This window comes from Staurois parvus, unplaced genomic scaffold, assembly GCF_062004578.1.
Source record: "Staurois parvus isolate SC_StPar_1 unplaced genomic scaffold, SC_StPar_1.0 ptg000503l, whole genome shotgun sequence".
Classification (NCBI taxonomy): Eukaryota; Metazoa; Chordata; class Amphibia; order Anura; family Ranidae; genus Staurois; species Staurois parvus.
In genome coordinates this window covers 1,120,710-1,137,251 of record NW_028318299.1, presented here as the reverse complement: position 1 = coordinate 1,137,251, position 16,542 = coordinate 1,120,710, and positions in this window count along the sequence as shown.

Sequence of the window (16,542 nt, the reverse complement as noted above, 5' to 3'; positions counted from 1 at the left end):
TGGTGAAAGCACAGACCAGGACTTAGACTCCACGCTTTGGGTAGGTCTGTCAAGTGGGCAGCCAGAGGCACCACCTGGCGGATCCTAACACAGACACTCCATCCCAACGCGTTTCATCCAATATAGATGTCTATAGGAAGCGATGTCTCAGTGGCTCACTCCTTCACTTAAATGTACGTCACTTAACCCTTCATTTACCTCTTATCTGCTGCTACCCTCTTATGTATGCCAATGCCTGTTCTACTGCAGCTCAAACTTTAATAATTCATTACAAAAATAACTAGGGGACATATAAAAATGTTTTTTATAATGTTAAAAAACAATCTGATACAGCTATACAAACCTATTTACTCTTCCACTAATATCTTCCATATGATGACACCTAGTGGCTAAGTAAGCTGATATCAGCCCCATACACAAGCAGATATTGGTCATAGATAACTAATTTTTTTCCCCACTTAAATAAATTGGCAAAAAATTGAGATCAAATTGATCTTTTTGAGCAGTTCTAATACATGTTTGATTTAACCAAATGTAACAGGTAACACTTTGATGATAGTAGTAAACCCTAGATCGCTCAAAAGTTGGAAATTAAGCAATTTAAATCTTTTTAATTTTGAGACCCGATGAATTCAAAGTATTGAAATATATAGTGCAGCGCTGTATTGGAAGTCTATAAACAAATGTATAAACAAAGAAGCAAAAAGTTCATAAATCCTCCATGAATGCGACAAGGGTTTTTTTAAAAAAACTTGCAGTGAGAATCCTCTCTATGTCAAAAATAGGTGACTGGAACCATATGGATAAAATGCGCACTCACCAACCAAGGAGGAGCCAACAGCACCTGTGATTTTCCTGCACCGCCGTGACCACGAGGAGGTCCGGTGGTTTCTTATGGTGCCAGGTCAGTGCATGCCTTTTTTATTGCTTTCATATTGACAATATATGTACACATGTACCCCTGGCTGTTTATCCTACTTGTGACCTAATAAATCCATTTGAAACCTACTACACTATTGGCACTCCCTCTCTGTTTTCAACCCTCTCTCCGAGGGTTTCAGATCATTAGCAGCTGGTTCCCTGTGCACCTTGCATCCAGAAGGAGCTCATCCGCCCTCACTTACTGGCTCTAAGTGTTCCTTGGTCCTGGCCACATAATACTACACCCAAGTCTGATGATCCACCTTTGAGGGATGGTCCGTAGGTCTGGCTGATCACCTGTCAGATGGTCACATACATGCGCATTTTAAATGTGCGGTTGGTGAGTGCGCATTTTATCCATATGGTTCCAGTCACCTATTTTTGACATAGAGAGGATTCTCACTGCAAGTTTTTTTTAAAAAACCCTTGTCGCATTCATGGAGGATTTATGAACTTTTTGCTTCTTTGTTTATACATTTGTTTATAGACTTCCAATACAGCGCTGCACTATATATTTCAATACTTATGATATGAGATCTGGTGATTTCTTTGAGTGTCCTAGCAGCTGATTATTATGAGCGCTCGCTTTATTTCTTTTTAGTTTGATGAATTCAAAGTATTCATTTCATAGATTCATCAGGTTTCATTCCTCAAAGTACACTCACCGGACACTTTATTAGGTCCACCTTGCTAGTACCGGGTTGGACTCATTTTTGCCTTCAGAACTGCCTTCATTCTTTATGGTATAGATTCAACAAAGTGTTGGAAACATTCCTCAGAGATTTTGGTCCATATTGACATGAGTTACTGTTGCCTTTCTATCATCTCAGACCAGTCTGCCCATTCTCCTCTGACCCCTGACATCAACAAGGTATTTTCCTCCACACAACTGCCTCTCACTGGATATTTTCTCTTTTTCAGAACATTCTCTGTAAACCCTAGAGATGGTTTTGTATGAAAATCCCAGAAGATCAGCGGTTTTTGAAATACTCAGACCAGCCCGTCTGGCACCAACAACCATGTAACGTTCAAAGTCACTTAAATCCCCTTTCTTCCCCATTCTGATGCTCGGTTTGAACTTCAGAAAGTTGTCTTCACCACGTCTAGATGACTAAATGCATTGAGTTTCTGCCATGTGATTGGCTGATTAGCAATTTGTGTTAACAACCAGGTGGGCCTAATAAATTGGCCAGTGAGTGTATCTCTGTTCATATTCACTCCCCTCCAAAATGTATTTACTCCATCTAACCTGTAAAAATTCAACTAGCTTGGGTCTTTAGTGTGCATTAATCTAAGATAGTCAGATACACTGTGCTTTTTGTACCCTTTTATTATATTATTGATATGTTCATTTATTCTCAGCGACCGTTTTCTTGTAGTTCTCCCAAGTACTGCAGGCCACATGGGCCACAGGATGAATGGAAGACCCACACAAAGGTATCCCTATGGGAGAGGATGTCAGAACCTCAGACAAGTATGACTGAACACAGCAGAGACACCCCGCAATGAAGGGGGGGGGATGCTAGGGCTAGAAAGAGCCTAAAGCTGGCCATAGACGGTTCAAAGTTCAGCATAGAGCAGCTAAGATTTCAACCACGTATGGGCAGGCTGATTGTACCCGATCAACTTGTATACAACCAGCATGTCAGATTTTTCATGATATTATTGCCAGCAGCACAATCACGGTGTGCTCTCCCAGCAGGGATGGCGCTCTGCGTCCCCCCCCCCCCCCACTAGGAGAACACAACAGCCCTGCAGAACTGTACTGATTGGGGAAGCGAGCAATTATCACAGGTTGCAGGAAAGAAAATCGCACCATCTATAGCCTGCTTTACAAAGGACAGCACTCTCTGAGAGGAGAGGATTAGGAAGAGAAGAAGACAGAAACCAAGAAGATGCAAGGAACAGGAAACAAAAGAAAAAAGAAATTTTAGGGGCGGCTATTTTTAATTTTAGTAACGTTATTTTAACCCAAGATGATTTGAGGAATTTAGATAAGGGTTTAAAATACGTGCCCAACAAAACGTAGATACATTTAAAATGTACAAAGACTTACAAAGACTCATAAGGAAATTAAAGAGTAACCCCACTTTTGTGGAGAATAAAAACATTCCCCTCATGGTGATCGATGTACATTGTAGTCAATTTTGCAAACTTTGTTGCAGATTCCTACCTTTTGTTGCTCTGAAAAAACAGCTGTTTGTGTCCATGTGCAGAGTGAATGGGAATGGGAAGGACTTTATAAATATCAACCAGCTGCTGCATTTGCAGGGTTCTAATGAGGAAAGTGGCAGGGTCTGCACCCCTTTAGACGTGATTTCCCTTTGGGAGTATCTCACAAAAATTAAATTTTTGTTGCAGGGGACCTGACTTGTACTTTTGTGAAGACTTCTGGGGAATTCAGTGAGCCAATCACACAAGCAGGCATGGACATTTCTGGTCAACACCTCCACCAGGTGGATATATTCCATTTTACAGAAAATTACAGCGGCTGCAGATTGAAAAGGAAAGGTCGTGTTTAATAACATTCAATTGTAATATGACTTTCAGCAATAGCACACCACTATATTATTTTATTTGCTATTTTTTCCCACAAAAGTAGAGTTATCCTTTAACCACTTCCCGACCGGCCGTTGTATATAAACGGCCGGACGGTGGCACTGCAGGGTCGGGTGGCCGTCTATAAACGGCCTCCCCGCATCCTGCTTGTGCGCGCTCCCTGGGAGCACGCAGCACCGCGATCTGGTGCCCGCTGTGTCCTCCGGAAACAGTGAAACACCGATCGTCGGACGGGACCTCTGTACGAGGTCCCGATCACGTGATCACTGATTGGCCAATCAGTGATCACATGCAAAGTAGTAAGCAAGATGTCACTTCTGACATCATTGCTTACTATATGTGAAATCTGTGAATGATCACAGAGGTCACATGGTACAGGGCTATTCACAACAGCCTTGTACCATGTGACAAGCTGTGACCAATCACAGCTCACTCAGTACTTCTCAATGAGTGCAAGAATGCACACAGAGAGAAAGAGAAATGATTGCTTTTATATCCTATATGGGTGTAAAAGCAATCAGTGTAAAAAAAAAATAAAAAATCTTCATCACCCCTCACAAGTAGTACAGTGTCACCATGGTGACACTGTACTGCTAGGGTGACAGTATGTCAAAAAAAAAAAAAAATAAATAATAATAATATAAAAAAATAAAATAAAAATGAAAAAAAAAATGTTTAAAAATTATAATTTTTGCTTACAAACTAGTTTGGATTTTTTTTTTTTACTAAAAAGATAACGGAATAAATTTAGGCTAAGATTTATGATGAAATATTATTTATTTGCAAAATTTTATAAAAAAAACACTTTTTTTCAAAATTTTTGGACATTTCATTTACATAGCAAAAAAAATACAAATCCCAGTGGTGAATAAATACCACCAAAATAAAGCTTTATCTATCTCAAAAAAATGGTAAAAAATTCATTTGGGTACAGTGTTGCATGACCGCGCAATTGTCATTCAAAGTGTGATAGCGCTAAAAGCTGAAAATTGCCCTGGTCAGGAAGGGGGTGAAAGTGTCCGGACTGGAAGTGGTTAAACATAAAGTAGCACTTTGAAGAAAAGGGAACAGACAATATTAGAGGTGAAGGAAGTGAATACACACATAGTGGTTTAAGGAATAGATCGATTTTTAACTCCAAAACTCCCGGACAACGTTCGTTATTAAGAGCATGGTACTGGAAGATATGAAAAGGATACAGATAAAAGAACTGAGAGAGGATAGTGAATTTGAGAAAAGGGTGATCCTTGGAAAAGAATCAGATTGGAATTTTCCCCGCTGACAAGGTGGGGGGGGGGGGGGGGGCAATTGTGGTTCTCAATAAGAAGGATTATGACAAGGAAATGAAGAAAGCAGATAATGCCTATAAAAAACTGCTGGGAAATTAAAAAAAAAACCTCAAGACATGAGCGAAGAAGGGTCAAAGGAAAGGTATTTTGGAGAAGAAAGAAGCCAGATATCTTGTTCCAGATACAGCAAGGATACCAGTTATCTACCAGCTCCCCAAGATTCATAGGAGTAGAACTATCCCACCTGGAAGACCTACAGTTTGTAGGATTGATTTTCATTTCCCTCTAGTTAGCCGGGGGGGGGGGGGTAGCTTAGCTAGTTTTTTTCTAGAGAGGAAGGCTGGATAGCAGCCTGGGGATGAGTCAGTCTGGGTGTGATCAGCCAAGTTATTTCAGCTCAGGGCTGAGGGCTCTGAAGATCAGTTCCCTGACTCCTCCCCCTGCTCTAGAGACTTGAGAAGTTTCTAGAAGGCAGTGGGTGGGATGAGGAGGGGCTGATCTGCACATTTAAGGGATTTTGGACAATCCCTATCAGGAGGCCTGGTATGGGTGCAGGGCAGCTCTTAAGTGTGATTGAGCCTGCTCAGCAGCAGGAGAGTTTGGTTGGTAGATGGAATGAGAGGCAGGGATGCAGGGGTCTGAGAGGGGGCCAAGTGGGAAATGGCCTACCTCCAGGTCGGACTTGGAAAGGAGGATAGCTTGACCTCACCTATAGAGCCAGGAAGGAGGCAGCCCAGCAGAGGGCCTGAAGGCAGCCACCAACCCATCAAGCCAACAGGCAAGGAACAGTGAATAATCCTACATCTCTTGGGCCAGATAAGGGGAGAGGGCATTCTGATGGGAAACCTGACTAGCCCCCATCTGGGACTGTGCACTTAAAGCGACAGATTCTGGGACCCCTTGCTCAAGGACTCCCTCAGTACGGCTGGATGAGAAGAGGATTCATCTGGGGTCTGGGATGGTACACAAGGAGAGGTTGGAGAGCCCTCCAAGAAGAGATCTACTATCGAGACTTGTACATAGTTATTCGGGAGTTTTTGTCAGTTACAGTTTCCTTGGGCATCCCGTACACCCTTCAACCCCATTCAAGTTTATTACCCCTTAATAAAATCACACAAAAAAAACAAGCCTACGGACTGGTTACTGTCTCCCTTGTGCAAGTTTGGAGAAAGAACATGTGTGTTGTCTGGCTGTGCAGGAATATAGGGGGACCCAAAACTCAGTAACCCCTAAGGGGGAGGGGGTAGTGCTACAGATAATTGCCTACAGCCCTTAGTAAAAAAAAAAAGAGGAGATCTATTAAATAGAAAAAAAAAGAAAAAAAAAATAGTAAGTATTTAATAAATATCTTGAAGGATTTACGGGTCAGGATGAAGAATAAACGTCGAATCCCTTTATACCGACATTGAACAGAAAGCTGTCAAATGGGCACTAAGAACACGATCTGACTTACAAGAAGAGCAGAAAGACTTTATGGTGAAGGGTTTAAAACCAGCTATGAAGAATAACTTCTGGCATAAGAAACAGTTCTATAACCAAGTAAGAGGCGTAGCAATGGAGCTAAATAAACTTCCAGCATTGCACATTTATTTATGTACAAGTGGGAACTGGAAGATATGTACAGTCAGGCCCCATCTCAAACTGTATAAAGGTTTCATAGACAATATCATTCTAGTTTGGGACGGTTCTAGCAAATCCCTAGCAGAGAAATTCATTTATAAGGAGCACAGTGGCTAAGTGGTTGGCGCTTCCATCTAGCAGCAGTAGGGTCTTTGGTTTGAATCCCAACCACCGTGGCTCTGCCTGCCTGGAGTCTGTATGTTCCCCCTGTGCCTGCGTGGGTATAATATGACAAAACTCATACAATATTCCAACAGTCTGAAAAAGTGGAATTAATTTATCTTCATAGATTTCTTGAGGGAGATTGTTGATAAATATTTCTGTCCCAAATAGAGGAGCTTCCCCATCCCAGTCTGCATGAGGGCCACCATATTTCTTCTGACCATTACCCAGTATAAGATTAATATTACACCTTTCCATCCAGTCCAGAAGGGAAGATTTATTGTCTTTATGTAGAGAATGAATCCAAGCCTCGCTCTCAGCGTTCATCGTGTTGTTGTCCATCATTAGAGAATGAGATGGTCTCTCCATGAGCCCTAAACAATGGGTAGAAGGCTAGTCCCTAATTCCCTCCAAAAGACCCTGCCCTGGTTGGGTCTGTCACATTTCTCTCCCTTCAAAAATCGACTAACCAAGTCCCAGATCTCCACCTGGTCTGGACATATGTTAGTCAGGCAGAGTGGACCTACATAGTCAGGTAACACAATCTCCATTCTTGGCTGCAGGGAAGAGTTGTCATTAGTAGTTGAGGGGCAGAGGTTGATGACCCTCTGTCCAGCTGCAATTGCTTCAGCTGGTAAGTCTTTACTTTTCCAGGCGAGGAAGGACGACTACTTCCTCTCCCAGACTATGGATCTGCCGCAGGGGAGGGAGGACGACCACCTCCTCTCCCAGACTGTGGCACTGCTGGTGGGGAGATGAGCTGTTTGCTCCATCTCCTGGACTTCTGGACCAGATTGCTCCATCTCTTGCACTCCTAAGTCACTACAATGTGGCTGGGGACCGAGGATGACCACATTCTCCCTCAGACTGTGGAACTGCCACTGGGGAGATGAGGCGGTTGCTCCATCTTCTGGACTCCTGGACCAGGTTGCACCATTTCTTTCACTCCTGAGTCACTACAATGCGGCTGGGGATGGAGGACGACCACCTCCTCTCCAGGATTGTGGATCTAACGCTGGGGAGGGACGATGATCACCTCCTCCATGGACCCTGGGTGGTAAAACCCTGCAGTTGAGTCACGGTTTTACCACTCCCAGTCCCTACCCCCTTTAGCTGTTGAGGTAGCAGCCAAAAGTGTACACATGCTGCAGCAGGAATTAAACTTTCCGCTGCTTTTGGTGGGATTTACTGCCTGCCAATCATGACCCATTCAATAAATGAGGCCACTCTGCAAGCGCCCTGCGGGGACCAAGGGGTTACAGCAGGTGGTGAGAAAGCAACACGGTGCTGCCTGCGTTAACCCCTTGTTTTTTGTACTGCACAAGGTTGCAGGGCACTTGCAGAGCGGCCTCATTTACTTGAAGGGGTCATGCTTGGCAGATGCTACACCCACCAACCATGACAGGGTGTATAACTGCTGTGGCTGGACATGTGTACACCCCCAGCCACTGCAACTAAAGGATGTGCAGATAGGGTGGTAAAGACATGCCTTAACTATAGGGTTTTACTACCCCTCCAAACTGCAAATGTTAATGAACCCTTATTGTTCTGAGCCCCCTAAAAGTCTGCTTTCACACTGATGTGCTGCGGTTTACCTGCACCACGGGTGCAACACAGTGCATCTGATTTGCCATAGACTTCTATTATATCCTGCAAATGTGGTGTGCTTTTAGAAAGTGCGCTGAACCTGCAGGATATAATAGAAGTCTATGGCTAAGCGCAGCAAACCTGCAGGAAAGCTGCAGGTACAAGGCACTGCACCATCGGTGTGGGTAAACCGCAGCGCGGTGTGAAAGCAGCCCTATACTATTATGCCCAGTGTATTGCTTCACACTGCCCTGAAGATTTTTTTTCTGTCCTGCTGCTGGCCCCACTCTGGTGACCGCTAGCCGGGATAAGAGGTGCAGTTGGTATCACTCCGTATGGGACAGGAGCCGGCACTACAGAGGACGCATCACTTATATGGCTCTGGCTCCTTACTACACCTCCAACTTTACAAGTAGTCCCTCTGCATTGCACTCTGCTTGGTGCTCTGGAATTGCGGGTCGGCAAGCACAGATTGAGATCCACCAGTCACCTGGCCGAGATCTACTGGTTGCTGACCCTTGGTATAGATAGTAATGGTTAGTCACCTTAAACTGGCCAGTACTGAACTGAAGAAACGGCTTTGATATATCTCAGAGTCTTTGCCAGCTGGAGGTGACTGAGGGCTCTTTTTATGAATTAATGACACCCACACGTCTGAAAAAGGCAGTGTGTTATTGTGCAGTGCGGGAAAACGCACAATTTTGTATGTGTCCCTACAAGGGATGAGTTGAACATACTGGGTTCGGTTCGAGTCAGGTTCAGAAAATGTTACTAACATTCAGGTGCTAAATCAGTTTCCCATTGAAGTCAATAGGAGTCGAAGATTAGTTCAGGCCATTTTCTAGGTTGATAGACAAGAGATTTTGTAAAAAAAAATGACATTGGGAACACGTATCCCCCCAAATATAAATAAATTTTTAAAAAATTCCATTAAAAAAATAATTTTGCAGAAAACAGCAAAGTGAAACATTACAATGCAATATTTACTTAAATAGATTACCTGTTAAATGGCAGAGTTTTCGGGATGTGGAGTTGGATCACAAAGTTCTGGACTGGACTGAGTGTTCTTGAAATTTGTGTTGCTGATAATATTGTGCTAACTTTGTGAATGCTGCAGAACATAGATTTAAGTGGTTCTAAAGTTAAAAGGTTTATTTACCTTAATGATTACCTGCTGCCCCCCCCTCAACCAAATACACTATATTGCCAAAAGTATTGGGCCAGCCCTCCAAATCATGGGATTCAGGTGTTCCAATCCCCTCCATGGACACAGGTGTATACAATCCATTCCCTAGGCATGCAGACTGCTTCTACCAACATTGGTGAAAGAATGGGTCGCTCTCAGGAGCTCAGTGACTCCAAGCGTGGTCCCGTGATAGGTGGCCACCTGGGCAATAAGTCCATCCGTGACATTTCCTGGCTACTAAATATTCCACGCTCAACTGTTAGTGGGATTATAACAAAGTGGAAGCAACTGGGAACAACAGCAACTCAGCCACCAAGTGGTAGGCCACGTCACATGACAGGGCGGGGTCAGCGTATGCTGAAGCGCACAGTGTGCAGAAGTCGCCAACTGTCTGCAGAGTCAATAGCTAAAGACCTCCAAACTTGGTGTGGCCTTCAGATGAGCCCAACAACAGTGCGTAGAGAGCTTCATGGAATGGGTTTCCATGGCCGAGCAGCTGCATCCAAGCCTTACATCACCAAGTGCAATGCAAAGCGTTAGATGCCGTGGTGTAAAGCATGCCACCACTGGATTCTAGAGCAGTGGAGACATGGTCTCTGGAGTGACCAGTCACACGTTTCTTTCTGGCAATCTGATGGATGTGTCTGGGTTTGGTGGTGGCCAGGAGAACATTACTTGCCTGACTGCATTGTGCCAAATGTACAGTTTGGTGGAGGGGGATTATGGTGTGGGGTTGTTTTTCAGGGGTTGGGCTTGGCCCCCTAGTTCCAGTGAAGGGAACCCTGAAAGTGATGTTGGACAATTTCATACTCCCAACTTTGTGGGAGGAGTTTGGGGATGGCCCCTTCCTGTTCCAACATGACTGCACACCAGTGTACAAAGCAAGGTCCATAAAGACATGGAGGAGCCAGTTTGGGGTGGAGGAACTTGACTGTCCTGCACAGAGTCCTGACCTCAACCCCATAGAACACCTTTGGGATGAATATGAGTGTAACATGTAGCATTTTATGAAAGGTGAACTTATCCTTTAAGGTAACATACACTTTATATCACCAAAGTGAAATGGAAAGAATACTAGGAATGAAAAATGAAATCACTCAAAAATCTTATACTCTCTGATCCATATAACTGACTAATCCTAACTGTCCAATAAAAGGCCGATAAATGCCATTATGTCTCATACTACACAGTGCCCGGATCCTCCTGGTATTCTCCTGTATTGTAGGGGTTGCTGACTCTTCTTCCCCTCTTCCCTTCACCTTTCCCCTCCACACCCTTAATTTCCCCTTCTCTTCCTCCCTTCTCCCCTCCCCCCATTTCTCCTTCCTCCTATCCCCTGTAGAGAGGATTGGGATACCTTACTGTCTGTGACATTGTCAGTCGCTCCGTGTCATTGCCTTCCCTTCCAGGAATTGTTATACACAGTGCAGCATTTGTCACAATATGTACTATATATATATATATATACACTGTACACAGTACAAATTTTAAAATGTCCAATTCGTTTAACCACTTGAGACCCAGAAGGTTTTGCCCCTTCATAATCAGGGCATTTTTTTTAGCAATTGCATGGCCAGGCAACAATGTACCCAAATGAAATTTATAGCATTTTGTTTACACAAATAGAGCTTTTTTTTTTACCACCACGGGGTTTTTAATTTTGTATTATATAAATGCAAAAAAGACCAAAAGCTTTGAAAACATAAACAATATTTTCTACTTTCTGTTATAAAACTTGTCCAATAAAATCACATTTCTTCATAAATTTAGGCCAGAATATATTTTGCTACATGTGTTTGGTTAAAAAAAATCCCATTACGTGTTTATTAATCGGTTTGTGTGAAGGTTATGGCATCTACAACAAGATGTATAAAGTATATACTGGAATTTTTGCAGCTATAGATGCTATACTGGTAATAGCAGTGATCAGCGACTTCAAGTGAAACTGTGATAGTGTGGTGGGCAATCTGGCACTAGAAGACACCATCTGGGAGGGTCACTAACTGATGTCGCTAGTGACACTAATTCAGTGATCAGTGATAATACTGTACACTGTACTAATGACACTGGCTGGGAAGGGGTTAACATCTAGGGGCAATTAAGGGGTTAACTGTGTGTCTAGCAATGTGTAATGTGCTTGTACTTACTAATCTGGCTGTTTTTTTCTCCCTGCTTTTCAGGGTGAAGAAACAGCCAGATTGTTGTTCACAATACAGAGTTCTGTGTTTTTGTAAACTCAGAATTCTGTGTGTGATTGGCCACCGCCGATCAGCTGACTTCAATTGAAATCTTTGACTGAAATTAGCTGCCAAACTCGTGCTGTGCCCAAGCACACATGGGTCGGCAGGGGAACATGCATGAGCAAACCCGAGAGAAAGGCTGTGTGTCGCCCGCCTGCACTACAACTACTGTGGGCACGTGGGAATTAGTTAAACTGCATGCCTGGGGGGGGGGGGGGGTAGTTCCGGCTCCTATCCCATGTAGTGCAGGCTCCTGTCCCATGTAGTGTAGGCTCATGTCCCATGTAGTGTTGGCTCCTGTCCCATGTAGTGTCGGCTCTTGTCCCATATAGTGTCGGCTCTTGTCCCATATAGTGCCGGCTCCTGTCCCATATAGTGTCGGCTCTTGTCCCATATAGTGTCGGCTCTTGTCCCATGTAGTCCCGGCTCCTGTCCCATGTAGTGTTGGTTCCTGTCCCGTGTAGTGCCGGCTCCTGTCCCATGTAATGTAGGCTCATGTCCCATGTAGTGCTGGCTCCTGTCCAGGGTCGGACTGACAACTCATGAGGCCCCCGGGCAATAGGGGATCATGGGGCCCCTGTGTCCTTGCTCACACTCAAAAAAGCCTATGAAAAAGGTACCCGGGGCATCTCATGGGCCCCCTACTGACCCCAGGTCCTCAGGCAGTGCCAGAGTTTCCAAATGGTCAGTCCACCCCTGCTCCTGTCCCATGTAGTGCAGGCTCCTGTCCCATGTAGTGTTGGTTCATGTCCCATGTAGTGCAGGCTCATGTCCCATGTAGTGTGGGCTTATGTCCCATGTAGTTCCGGCTCCTGTTCCATGTAGTGCAGGCTCCTGTCCCATGTAGTGTAGGCTTATGTCCCATGTAGTGTAGGCTCCTGCCCCATGTAGTTCCGGCTCATGTCCCATGTAGTGCAGGCTCATGTCCCATGTAGTGTTGGCTCATGTCAAATGTAGTCCCGACTCCTGTCCCATGTAGTCCCAGCTCCTGTCCCATATAGTGTCAGCTCCTGTCCCATGTAGTTCCGGCTCATGTCCCATGTAGTCCCAGCTCCTGTCCCATATAGTGTAGGCTCCTGTCCCATGTAGTGTCGGCTCATGTCAAATGTAGTGAAGGCTCCTGTCCCATGTAGTCCCATCTCCTGTCCCATGTAGTGCAGGCCCATGTCCCATGTAGTGCAGGCCCATGTCCCATGTAGTGTAGGCTCATGTCCCATGTAGTCCCAGCTCCTGTCCCATGTAGTGCAGGCTCATGTCCCATGTAGTGTAGGCTCATGTCCCATGTAGTGTAGGCTCATGTCCCATGTAGTGTCGGCTCCTGTCCCATGTAGTGCTGGCTCCTGTCCCATGTAATCCCATCTCCTGTCCCATGTAGTGTAGGCCCATGTCCCATGTAGTGTAGGCTCATGTCCCATGTAGTGTAGGCTACTGTCCCATGTAGTGCAGGCTCATGTCCCATGTAGTGCTGGCTCCTGTCCCATGTATTGCAGAATCATGTCCCATGTAGTGTAGGCTCATGTCCCATGTAGTGTCGGCTCCTGTCCCATGTAGTAGTGGCTCATGTCCCATGTAGTGCAGGCTCCTGTCCCATGTAGTGTAGGCTCATGTCCCATGTAGTGTTGGCTGCTGCCCCGTGTAGTCCCGGCTCCTGTCCCATGTAGTGTTGGTTCATGTCCCATGTAGTGCAGGCTCATGTCCCATGTAGTGTGGGCTTATGTCCCATGTAGTTCCGGCTCCTGTTCCATGTAGTGCAGGCTCCTGTCCCATGTAGTGTAGGCTTATGTCCCATGTAGTGTAGGCTCCTGCCCCATGTAGTTCCGGCTCATGTCCCATGTAGTGCAGGCTCATGTCCCATGTAGTGTTGGCTCATGTCAAATGTAGTCCCGACTCCTGTCCCATGTAGTCCCAGCTCCTGTCCCATATAGTGTCAGCTCCTGTCCCATGTAGTTCCGGCTCCTGTCCCATGTAGTCCCAGCTCCTGTCCCATATAGTGTAGGCTCCTGTCCCATGTAGTGTCGGCTCATGTCAAATGTAGTGAAGGCTCCTGTCCCATGTAGTCCCATCTCCTGTCCCATGTAGTGCAGGCCCATGTCCCATGTAGTGTAGGCTCATGTCCCATGTAGTCCCAGCTCCTGTCCCATGTAGTGCAGGCTCATGTCCCATGTAGTGTAGGCTCATGTCCCATGTAGTGTAGGCTCATGTCCCATGTAGTGTCGGCTCCTGTCCCATGTAGTTCCGGCTTCTGTCCAATGTAGTGCAGGCTGATGTCAAATGTAGTGTAGGCTCATGTCCCATGTAGTGCTGGCTCCTGTCCCATGTAATCCCATCTCCTGTCCCATGTAGTGTAGGCCCATGTCCCATGTAGTGTAGGCTCATGTCCCATGTAGTGTAGGCTACTGTCCCATGTAGTGCAGGCTCATGTCCCATGTAGTGCTGGCTCCTGTCCCATGTATTGCAGAATCATGTCCCATGTAGTGTAGGCTCATGTCCCATGTAGTGTCGGCTCCTGTCCCATGTAGTAGTGGCTCATGTCCCATGTAGTGCAGGCTCCTGTCCCATGTAGTGTAGGCTCATGTCCCATGTAGTGTTGGCTGCTGCCCCGTGTAGTCCCGGCTCCTGTCCCATGTAGTGTCGGCTCCTGTCCCATGTAGTGTCGGCTCCTGTCCCATGTAGTGGTGACTCCTGTCCCATGTAGTGTAGGCTCATGTCCCATGTAGTCCCAGCTCCTGTCCCGTGTAGTCCCGGCTCCTGTCCCATTTTGTTCCTGGCTCCTGTCCCATGTAGTCCCGGCTCCTGTCCCATGTAGTCCCGGCTCCTGTCCCATGTAGTGTCGGCTCCTGTCCCATGTAGTGCTGACTCCTGTCCCATGTAGTGTAGGCTCATGTCCCATGTAGTCCCAGCTCCTGTCCCGTGTAGTCCCGGCTCCTGTCCCATTTTGTTCCTGGCTCCTGTCCCATGTAGTGTTGGCTCCTGCCCCGTGTAGTCCCGGCTCCTGTCCCATGTAGTCCCGGCTCCTGTCCCATATAGTGCAGGCTCATGTCCCATGTAGTCCTGGATCCTGTCCCATGTAGTCCCGGCTCCTGTCCCATGTAGTGCAGGAAAAATCTTCAAGTCAGTGTGAAGCAATACACTGGGCATAATAGTACAGGGCTGCTTTCACAGTTTACAGCCTTGGGTGCAGTGGGTGTAGCCATAGACTTCTATTATACCCTGCGAGTTTGGCGCACTTTTCAGGTATTGCACCCCGCCTGCAGGATGAAGGTCAAAGTGCAGCTAACCCAGGAAAGTCACAGATGCACTGCGCTGCACCCGTGGTGCAGGAAAACCGCAGCACATCAGTGTGAAAGCAGCCTTATAGGGGGCTCATAACAGTAAGGGTTTATTTACATTTGCTGTTTTGGGGGTAGTGAAAACCCCATAGTTAAGACATGTTTTTATCACCCCCACCCCAAACACACATCCTTTAGCTGCAGTGGCCGGGGGTGTACACATTCACAGCTGCAGCAAGAGTTATACACCCTGTCATGGTTGGTGGGTGTAGCATCTGCCAAGCATGACCCCTTCAATGAATGAGGCCGCTCTGCAAGAGCCCTGCAACCTTGTGCAGTACAGTAAACAAGGGGTTAAGGCAGGCAGCGGTGTGTTGCTTTCTCCCCACCTGCTGTAGCCCCTTGGACTCCACAGAAGCATGCTGTTCTGGGGTGCTTGCAGAGTGGCCCCGTTTACTTGAATAGGTTGTGGTTGGCAGGCAGTAGTACCCCCCAAAAGCAACAGGGGACGTAATTCCTGCTGCAGCATGTGTACACCTTGGGCTGCTGCTTCAGCGGATAAATGGGGTAGGGATTGGGGATGGTAAAACCATAACTCAACCACAACGTTTTACCATCCCCCAACTTTATGTGTGAACAAGCCCTAAAGGTGCTGCTGCTAAATGCAACTAAGGGCTCATTCACAAGCAGGGGCGGACTGACCATTCGAGCACTCGGGCACTGCCTGAGGGCCCAGGGTCAGTAGGGGGCCCCATGAAATGCCTCTGGTACCTTTTATAGGCTTTTTTGGGTGTGAATTGAGTGTGAGCAAGGACACAGGGGCCCCATGATCCCCTATTGCCTGGGGGCCCCATGAGTTGTCAGTCCGCCCCTGTTCACAAGTGCATCAGGCACTACCACTCCTCTGAAAAGCGATCTGAGTGTGTTTGACATGTGGTGAGGAGACAATATGTTGCCCCCTCACCACCTGATTTAAACCCTGGATTGCCCTGCAATGCAGGTGATTGTGACATGGTAATGCGGCAATTAGAGATTTATATCAGGTGTGAGGAGGAGGCACTGCACCCGGTGATCTTTGACCTCACCCATGTTGTTCAGGTAGATCTCCACCTCTTTAACCCCTTCTGCGCCACCTTATAGCAGAAATACTGCTGCAGGGCGGCACGGGTGCGCAAAATCACGTATATATATGTGATTTTCTAGTTCTACATCACCATTTGCGGCCTCAGCTGTCAATCACCGGGTCCCAGCCAGCGATTACTCGCTGGCACCCGGTGATCGCTGAGTATTACTGACGGGGGGGACGGGGACTGTATGTAAACAACACAGATCTCTCCCCTGTCAGCTCCTGCAGCATGCTCACAGTGAAACAGCCCCATAGTGAAACAGCACACAGTTAACCCTTTGATCGCCCCTCATGTTAACCCCTTCCTGCCCAGTGCCATTAGTACAGTGTCAGGGCTTTTTATTAGCACTGATCACTGTATTGGTGTCACTGGGGATGTCAGTGACACCAAGTCAGTCCCCCCCCCCAGTGTCAGAATGCCCACCGCAGTCCCGCTATAAGTCGCTGATCGCCGCCATTAACTAGTATTACAAAAAAAAACAGTGTAAATACCGCCATTTGTAGACGCTATAACTTTCACGTAAACCAATTAATTTACACGTATCAGGATTTTTTTTTTGGCAAAGACATGGAGCAGAATACA